This window comes from Narcine bancroftii, chromosome 2 (genome assembly GCF_036971445.1).
Source record: "Narcine bancroftii isolate sNarBan1 chromosome 2, sNarBan1.hap1, whole genome shotgun sequence".
Classification (NCBI taxonomy): Eukaryota; Metazoa; Chordata; class Chondrichthyes; order Torpediniformes; family Narcinidae; genus Narcine; species Narcine bancroftii.
In genome coordinates, this window is record NC_091470.1 from 251,323,439 (window position 1) to 251,334,168 (window position 10,730).

The following is a 10,730-nucleotide window of genomic DNA, read 5'->3' on the forward strand; positions in this document are numbered from 1 at the left end:
TAGTACCTGTTTTAATCTTTCTGGCGAACAACAGCTCCTCCATCAGCTTGTTTTCATTCTAGAATCTGGCATAAGCCATGAAAAGAGCACCTTTCTCTGGCAGAGAAATTATGAGAATTGTACAGAGAATTTCAAGGATTGTAATTTAATGACTAATGGCTTTTCAGTGTCCTTTGTCATCTCATCAATTCTTCAAGAAAAAAAATAGAATTACTCAAAGGAATTTCCTGAATAGTTTCTTTGGCATTTAAATAATTGATGTCAGCTATTATTATGGACACTGAAGGCAAAAGAAGTCACTGAGAAATGTTATGAGCATTTCCACTTCTAGCAATTAATTTGCTGATCTTTATGAGGCAAGCAGATCTTTTTTTAAAATTTCTGAGAGGTTTCAGTAATTATTTGTTTGGGCATTGGCCTTCCCTCAAAATTATCTCAAAGAGTTTTGAAGTTATCCAAGTAATTCATCTCTTTAAGTACAATCTCTAAAGATTGTTTCAGCTTGGTCTCATGCTTTCATTTGAAAATGAATTCAAACAAAGCAAACTCATGGCAGAGAAGAGTGTTGTGAAGCTATAATGTAATTTGATATGTTTTCCACCAACACTTATTTTTTGCCAAGGAATTAATGGGTAAAATTATTTTTAAAATGGACAAAATTTAACTATTGTAAAATGAAAGCAATTCTTACAAGGGATAACTCAAAAGTCAGCTTAAATTTAATGAAAAATAATAAACAATACAGAGCTCCTTCAATAAAAAACTAACAGAAGGAGCCATTGATTCACTATCTGTTACCAAAACCTGAAGCAAAATGAGGTTGCATGCTGGCATGAGAAATATGGAACAAAACTTTTTGGCCTGCACACTTATTTCCTTGAATTGAAGGTGATGGAACAAAAGAGAAAAGGTGGTTCCATGTTAGTCAAACACAATCATGTGTAATCAAGGAACACGCTGAAGACATTGGGAATTTTCTGCATTCATCTAGGTCATTCCAGGCAGTCTCCAAATGCCTCCAACCTTGAAAGAAAATCTTACATTCTTGGCAAAAATACAGCAAAGTCCTTTCCTTCCCCCCTCCCCCCCACAAAAAAAATGTTGAATCCGTTCAGTGTCATGCTCCCTCTATACAGCTTGGCCCCTCTCCCCTAATAAGGATTTTAGTCTGTGCTCCCCTCCCCCTTTAATGTGCTGTGGCCCCCAGAGGTCATGGCTGATCTGAAGTATATATAATCTTCACTCAAAATTGTCGGCCCAATTTTTTACATAGGCAAGAATATAAAATGATGATGTATATTCCAGCAAGGTCTATAAAAAATTTTTGTTAAAACTATTTCATTCACAGGATATGGATGTCACTGGCAAGACCAATATTTAATGCCCATTGCTCTTGGCAAGGCTGTGAAACATCGTTAAAGAACAGATTTCTTTCCTATAGGATAAGCGAACCAATAGCAATATAACAGCAGGCCCATAAGCATCCAGATCACCAGCACTTATATTTTTTTAGTTGTGAATTCATATCTGCAAATCACTAGTCCTAATCTCTGAAAGTCTATACAATCATTGTTCTGTTATGCCCTGCAATAAATATAAACCACTTCATGTGTTTTCTCTGCATTTTTGAACAGGGTATATTACCAATCACCCATATATTGCTACATTCTTTGTATGTGTAATGTACTTGGGTGTCCCCTGTACTTATTAGACTGCTGGTATTCATAATTCAAAATTACTTTATTGTCACACGCATATTGCACAAAATTTATCAACATTTGCTTGCCGTAAGGACACTCAAAGAGGTGCCACTCTCCTGCTGGAACAGCACCAATAAGTGAAAGAAAAGAAAAGCAGATTCCCTTCAGAGAACTGTGTCAGTGCATTCACAAAATCTTAATACTTTTGAGAGATCAGAGGGATTGCGATGAGAATAACCCCCCACACAAGGACCGATAATTAGTTAAAAATATAATTAGTGGCAAGAAATATTATTAGTTTTAGATACTCTACTCTTGATTGCAAAAGCTCCTCACCAGTTTTTATGTTGAAATCTTCCAATAATTCACCCTACTTCCCCAAAAAATAAAACAGAAGTTTAAAAAAGCATTGAAATTTAAGAATCAGAGAAAATTGGACATGGAGGGGATTATTAGCAATCACTTTCAATTAACAAGATATACAATTCCATGTATTGATCACTTAATGAGGTATTAAATGTTATTTATAGTTACAATTTGTGACAGATTATGTTATATTTTATATTGTATATGGATATGTTTTAAAGGAGATAAATTGTGTGGGGTTTTTAGTTAGGTCACACACTGATGCAAACATTTCAAAACACATCTCATTTAAAATGCTGGATCTTGGCTCAAGCCAGACAGTCCAGGCTCTGAGTGCCTTTGCAAAAGCTTTGAAGAATGCCCATAAAGACTTTACAAGTATCTGTTAATTGGACATGCTATGGAGTAATAGATTATTGTTTTAGAAAGCAACGGATGGATGAATGGACTCGGAGGATTAGGTCTGGTGCCGCAATCTGTTTAAATCCAGTTTGCTGTTTTAAGAGGGTCATGTAGTTTTCTCTGTGTGAGACAGAGTGGGAGAGTGAGAGAGAATTCAGTTCTACAGTTCAGTTGCAGCAGCTGGGACTGAAACATGACAAGCTGGCAAGCTTGTGGAAAAAACCCATTTTGAAGACGGGTTGTGAGTTCTTAGTTCAGCCTGGTCAAAGCCCTTGTGGTCCATACAAGAGGAGATGGCTGGCTGTATAATATTTCACTTGAATTAAGGGAAACAAAAAGGACCTGAAAGAAAGAGGTTATTATCTGGAAAACCCTGATGGAGCAAGTTTTTTTGGCAAGTCACTGAAGTGGCAGATCAGAAGAAATCATTTTGTGTGTGTGTGTGTGTGTGTGTGTGTGTGTGTGTGTGTGTGTGTGTGTGTGTGTGTGTGTGTGTGTGTGTGTGTGTGTGTGTGTGTGTTCACTGAGCAACAAATCTCTCTGAAAACCAACAAGAACCTTCCTGAGTGGTAACCATTTACCTTTCAAGCAACAAAGTCAGGTGAAATTCTTAAATGTTAAATTCTGTACACAGTATAAGAATTGCCTGATACCAGTGAACTTGGAGGAGTGAGAAGTGAGATTGGATTGTGAATAAAATAACTTTTTTTGAACTTATATACACATTACATGCACGTGTGCTCAGAATTAGAAGGGAGTTAAGTTGGGTTAAGTTAAGTTAATAGCAATAAGTTAAAATTTGATCCTGTTTTCATATTTAAAGATCATTAAAAGTAACTTTTGTTAAAGTAATAATTTGTCTTGGTGAATTTCTATTGCTGTTGGGTTTTGGGGTCCTCTGGGCCCATAACAAATTATATTCTTTAAAATGCCTTGCCTTGTTCACTCATGCTATGAACCCCACTAAGTGAAGTCTATTTGATAGAACATTGGAGTTCTTCTAAAAAGCTAACAAAAATGTAGTTTTTTGATTTTCCTTGCATATTCTATACTTTAATTGTTGTTCCTGTGTGGGAGATGTAACACCTTTGCTTAGAGTTTCAAATACCATTGCCAAGTTTAACGCAAATGTGTGTGCATGTGTCAGACTGCAACTTAATTCCAATGGGACAGTGAGCTGCAAATCAGCAGTGTCTTTTAATAAAAAATATTAAAGATGATTTACAATGTCATATTTCAATTCGCTTGCTTTGTTTGAGCTAAGCCAAATCCTATACAGTATGTATCTAAATGAAGCAAAGCGTTTTGGAGACAATAATTAACTCAATGTGTGGAAGATTTTTTTTCATACTACTGAATAATCAGACACTCTGCTCTCTATGTAAATTTCAAGCTTATCCAAATCTATCAGTTGAGTGTAGAACTCTTGACTGTGTTGGATATCGTGAGTTCAAGGCCCACTCCAGAGATTTGAGCACAAAAATCTTGGCTGGCATTCTAGTGCAGAACTGCGGAAGTCCCTGACTGTCAGAGGTGTCATCTTTCAGAAGATACATTCATCAAAGGTCTCATCAACTTTCTCGGGCAGATATGGCCCTAGAAAGTCATTTTTGGTTGGAGTACTTAGCCTACTTATAATGACAGAGTGAAATACTGAAACATGGTTCCTTTACTAGCAATGAAATAAATTTCACAGGCAGAGTCCTGTAGTGTGTTTAATACTCCAAACTGAAAGGCATTTCTGAACTCGCATAGAGTTATCACTGAACACTTCAGCTCCACAGAAAAAGATGATCTAATCCTTGACACATTGCTGCTTGTGTGGGATCTTGCTTTGTGCTGTGTGTAATTTGGCTGCTGCCTCATTTCTAACACAAAGTCCTTCATTAATTGCCAAGCACTTTGGGATATCCTGCAGCCAGAAAAACTTCTATTTCTATGCAAGTCTTTCTTTTCAAATGCTATCTGGTCAAGGTCATCATCAGGTCAAGTTTTTAACAATGAGCAAGAGGAAGAAAGTGGCATTTATTGGTGCTTGGAATTAATCAGTGTTTAGCTCTAGTTCCTTCAATGGACATTTAATAATCTCTGCATTTGATATTGGAGGTGGATTTCACACCAACCTTTACAGTGAAGAAAACACAGCATGGTCCCATACTCTAACAGCGCCATATAAGAGAGAAGATTGTGGGTGCAATTAATGAAGAATGATGTCATATAACCAAAAGCCAAAAACAAGAGCTAAAGAACCAGTAAATCTGACACAACAGACAAATTCTCAGTTGGCGTCACAGCTAGCGCAGTGCCTTTACAGCGCAGTGATTGGAACCGGACTGGGGTTCGAGTCCCATGCTGTCTGTCAGGAATTCGTATATTGTCCCCATGTGGGTTTTCTCCAGGGGCTCTGGTTTCCTCCTACTGTTCAAAACATGGGTTAATGGGTTATAAATTGGGTGACATGGACTCATGGGTCAAAATGACCTGTCTAAAAGAATTCCTCATCCATACATCAATAAGCTCAGTTCTTCCATCCCAGCACTAGGATTCACATTGGGACCTACTCAGGTATTCCCTTAGAAGCCACAGTTCCATTGCTGGTCTCATCTTCTGCCCTGTTGACTGGGCTATGCCCGCCCTTATTGATAGACACCTTATGGAGCTTAACAGGACAATGTGATGTTCTGCACACATCCCCACTGTCAGGTTGGGAATCACCAGCTCTCAGAACAATTGAGAGTTAGTGGGGGGCCCAATGGGATTTTATGTTTATTAATAGTTAAATTTCAAACTTCTTAATCAATGTTTTGTGTGTAAATATTTTTTAGAATTGTAAATATAAAAATATTTAATATTTTCAGTGTTTGAACAATATGTTTTATTTTTTAACAGATTTTAAGTGTTATTAAATGTCCTTGAATGGTGCTTTCAAATAGTAACGTGAACCCCTTAACAGCTCATGAACCTGGGGCCAGGACCTTACTGGCAGTCAGTCATTGTGCGAATACAGGAGGCTACATGAACTACATTGATCCTTGCATGTTATGTGGTGTGCAATCACAAGGCAACAGATGATGGATCCGAACATCATATTTACTTTGATTAATAAAAAGCAATTGTTAAAAAAACCAGCCAGATAATTTTCCCCTTTTCAATGCAAATCCTGATACCATTAAAGCTTTGATATTATTTACTCTTGCGTGAGCTACAATGAATTCAGTAATACACTAACTGCAGGAATTTCAGTGCATTTGTACATTTTGCAAAAAAAAGCTCCCATAGTCATACTCATACTGCGACATTTAAAACAATTTAATTATATCATTACAGCATGGATTTTGGAATCAATAGTGAAGTGCTGGTGATGACTATTGACTGCATAGAAAGTTTCCCCAATGATCTATCGTGTACCTCCCATCTTCCAAATCTGACAGATCAAGAGGATCACTGATGTCCAGAGCTGAAATACCATAAAAATGTCTAGACAGTGATATGCATTAAGTAAGAATTCTCATAGGAAGTAAATGCAGCCACAGAGTCCAGTTCCAACTGGAATGATGGCTGATGGCACGGAGTGGTCATTTGTGTCAGTTTCCCATCCACCCACCGATGACCGAGTGGCTTCTGGAATGGGAGGAATTTACTGTGAATTAATTGGATTTAAAATGCGAGAAATCTAGTTTGATCATTGAAATGATTCATCTTTGTTACTTTGTTTTTACCATGCGGTTTTCTGAGAAATTTTAAATCCACAGAATTAAATGGCACCAGAGACTGGTAGCTTTAATTGCCATTCCTGGATAGGATGCAAAACAAAGCATTTCACTACACTTGACAATAAATAATAAAACTGTCGAACAATAAATCTAAATAAAAATACAAAGTTAATAATATTTTGTCTTTCAATCTACTCATAAAATATTGTAGGATCGTAGGATGTGGGCTATTCTAAAATATAACACAAGCTCTTATTCTTAAGAAGCGTACAAGCATTTATTATCTTGATAGGAATCATACTGACCCCTGGCCTACCATTGCTATCTGGCACTGATTTTCATCATTGCAGCCATCCTAAGCTTTGATCGACTGACTTTTATATTCATCTAACTGTTCATTTACAGCACTGTTTCATTTGCAGAATTTGCTGGAGTTGTGGCAAAATTAAGCTGTCCCAACTGCATTGTGGATGATCACTGATGACAAAGTCTGTGCTACCTTGCATTTGATGCATTTACCGATGAAGTTCATGGACAAGTTAACAGTTGCTGAAACTGATTCCTCAGTTTGGATGGTTTAATTTATATTGTTCAAGTTGTAGAATTGGAGCTTTAAAAGGCAGAGAAGGCTATTCAATCCACTTTATTCATTCCAAATCAAGAGTTATTCAGAGTATCCCTCTTTCCAGTTTTGGATACACAGCATTGTAGATAAAAATGCATCAGCTGTCTGGCAGACACTTCCTAACTAAAGGTGCCATTACTACATTAGAGCATGAATTTCAGATCTTCTGCTGCTTGGTATCAAGCACGTATCCTCTCACTGCTCCAACTTTTCTGCTGGTTTGCATTGGCACTGTGCTCCCTTGTTATCAATCTTGAGATCTTTGTTGTTCACCCTGTGCATGAATAATTTTACACGCCTTGGTATAATTCTCCTCAGCCTCCTGCAAAGCAAACAAGTCCAGCCTCTCCTCTTAACCTCTCCAGGTTTGATAGCAGCTGAATAATAAATCTCCTCTGCACTCTCTCTTGAGCCACCATGTCTTTCCTGTATGGCTACAATCAGAATACTGCGCAAAATACTCCAGTTGTGGCTTAACTTGTATTAGAAGTAAACATGGTTATATTTCAAATAAATGTAAATTGTTGAAACGTTCTTGCTACATCTTTCACACTCCAGATCTTTATTTATATATTACATTACTATGACATCTGTTGTAAGAAGGTACATCATGATGTTTTTATTCATTGTGCTGACATGATAGTGAGCTCATAAGTACAAAGTCCAAATACGCAAACCGCAAAGCAATCAGCAACTCATGGACGAACATCTGTAATTTAGATCATTTTTTAATTTGTATGTGTACATGCTAACAAGCAGTTTATGCTCCAGTTTTGCATGACATTTTAACTGCTAACCTGTCCTGCTTCTTTCAAGCTATTTCTCAAATATTGCCCATGGGGGAATTCCCAGGTAATTGCAACTACTTTTTCCTGGCTAATGTCCCTCATTCAATCAACACCATACAAAAATAAATGATTAGCTCTGGTTTATTTTACTGGGCTAAGTCATGTGGGCTGACATTTGCAATGGGAACTTTCAGATTTACCCCATCCCACACAATTAGTCATAGACAAATGTGAATCTACTGTGAATTCGAGTGGTAGAAGCATCAGCATCTCTCACTGTCATCTATCATTGGACTCTCAATGTTGCTGTCGCTAGCTGGTTTGCAAACCAACGGTTTGCATATTTAATTTACAATTTCAGGCAAACCCTCCCTTACCTCATGCCCCCCCCCCCCCCCCCACCACCACCTCACTGATCTGATTCCATTTTTCCATCTGCCTATTACATATTCCCATTTTCATATCCCATTCCAGTTCTTGCTTTACACTCATTCACACCACAGCCTCCACCCCCACAACTCATCCCACCCCATTAATGGTATTCACCCCTACTCTTAAACCTGTCTCCTCATTCCACCTCTCCTTACCTCACCTGTCCAGAATGTATTACTTTTACCTCCCCCAAGTTCTTCCCCATCCCCTTCTTTTCATGCCAGCTATCTCCCCTTCCCACCTTGGTCTTGATAAAGAATCTCAGCCCAAAATGCTGATATTAATCTCTCTCAATGGATGCCGCGTCACCTGCTGAGTGCTCAAGATTCCAGCATCTGTCTCACCTGCTGAGTGCTCAAGATTCCAGCATCTGTCTCACCTGCTGAGTGCTCAAGATTCCAGCATCTGTCTCACCTGCTGAGTGCTCAAGATTCCAGCATCTGTCTCACCTGCTGAGTGCTCAAGATTCCAGCATCTGCCTCACCTGCTGAGTGCTCAAGATTCCAGCATCTGTCTCACCTGCTGAGTGCTCAAGATTCCAGCATCTGTCTCACCTGCTGAGTGCTCAAGATTCCAGCATCTGCCTCACCTGCTGAGTGCTCAAGATTCCAGCATCTGTCTCACCTGCTGAGTGCTCAAGATTCCAGCATCTGTCTCACCTGCTGAGTGCTCAAGATTCCAGCATCTGTCTCACCTGCTGAGTGCTCAAGATTCCAGCATCTGTCTCACCTGCTGAGTGCTCAAGATTCCAGCATCTGTCTCACCTGCTGAGTGCTCAAGATTCCAGCATCTGCGTCACCTGCTGAGTGCTCAAGATTCCAGCATCTGTCTCACCTGCTGAGTGCTCAAGATTCCAGCATCTGTCTCACCTGCTGAGTGCTCAAGATTCCAGCATCTGTCTCACCTGCTGAGTGCTCAAGATTCCAGCATCTGCGTCACCTGCTGAGTGCTCAAGATTCCAGCATCTGTCTCACCTGCTGAGTGCTCAAGATTCCAGCATCTGTCTCACCTGCTGAGTGCTCAAGATTCCAGCATCTGCGTCACCTGCTGAGTGCTCAAGATTCCAGCATCTGCAGTTTCCAATGGAGGCTGCGAGTCCGGCAGAGTTATCTTTCTCCTTAATCTCTAGTCTTTAATTAAGATGCCTGCTGCTTTTTGCTTCTACCTTGAAAAAGGGTTCAGGCCCGATAATATATCTTTACCTCCTTTGGACACTGCAATACCAGATGAGTTCCTCCAGCATTTCTGTATGATTTTATTACAATCTCAGTGTTTCACTCTCTTCTGTTACTTTGGTTAAGTTACTCTGCTGTGTCATTAACCTAAAGATTCCACCAACAAAGCTAGCAAATTTATATGTAACTAATAAATTTATTTCTGAACAGAAAGTTAGTCTCATTAAATGATAATGATGAAACTACTGGACTGTTTGATATTGTACAGGGAAGGAAATCGAAAGAACCAAAGGCTTGTTGATCCAAACCAAGGCTTTTATTAACTAGAAGATGGGAGCACATCACAAGTAGGTCGACCAGGCTTGAATGACCTGGACTGGCTAGGAGCAATCCTTTAAGACCTGCCAGTAGGTTTGGCTACACTCTCAGCCAATCACAGTCATCCTACACTACAATCTGTACATAGACACATTGGTGATAGAATCTGTACTATCACAGCAGCAAACATTTATATAACCCACCTGACAAAATAAAGAAAAATAGTGCAAGTAAAACTCAAAGACAGGCAGTGTCTATGGTTCAATATTCATTCAGGAATCTGATGGCAGTGGGGAAGAAGCTGTCCTTGTGCAGCTGAGTGCTCATCTTCAGGCTCCTGTACCTTTTACTTGATGATACCAGAGTGAAGAGGGCATGGCCTGGGTGGTGGGACTTCTTGAGGACCGAGGCTACTTTCTTACAACACCACTTTTTGCAGATAACCTTGATGGTGTGAAGACTGGTGTCTGTGATGTCACAGACAAGCCTCTGGAGCTTTCTCTTGTCCTAAGTGTTGGCACCTCCAGACCAGACAGTGATGCAACCAGCCAGAATGCTCTCCACAGTACACCGCAAGTAGAGAAAGTAATTACAATTATTTTGCTTTGGTTTAATATTTTTATCAATCTGAGCCTTCAGTTATTGAACCTAACATTATCTTTAACAAATTTAATTATTACCTTAAGTTTATTAAATGAAATTCGCACATGATGTTGGGGTGTGTAGAACCAGAGATCCCCCCCCTTCCCCCCATCCCCCCCCCCCCACTGCTCAGGTAATTGTGGCAGATGTAAACTGTTGGTGACATTTCTGAGCAATGGTCCTGGTTTGGGAAGTTTTGCCAGCAAATCATTTGTAGGATTTTGCTCTGTGCATGATGTTCTGTAATATTTACTCATGCAACAATGATGACTTTTTGTTTGTAGTTCAGTGGATATCAAATATAGTTCAGGTGCCCATATATGGAGGTTTGTTTTGTATTCCTAACAAATTGGGGAAGGAGCATAGAACAGGAATAGACAATTGCCTCCTTTCCTATTCAATGAAATTATGGCCAATTTGTGTCCCAGCCACAAGTACCTGCCTTTGTCTATTCCTTTATAATTCTTTTAGGTTATGAAAATGAGAAAGAAAATTAAAATGAATAATTGTCCTTTATTAATTGCTGTTTGCAGTGGAGTTCAGAATCAGGTTTATTGTCATGAACAAGT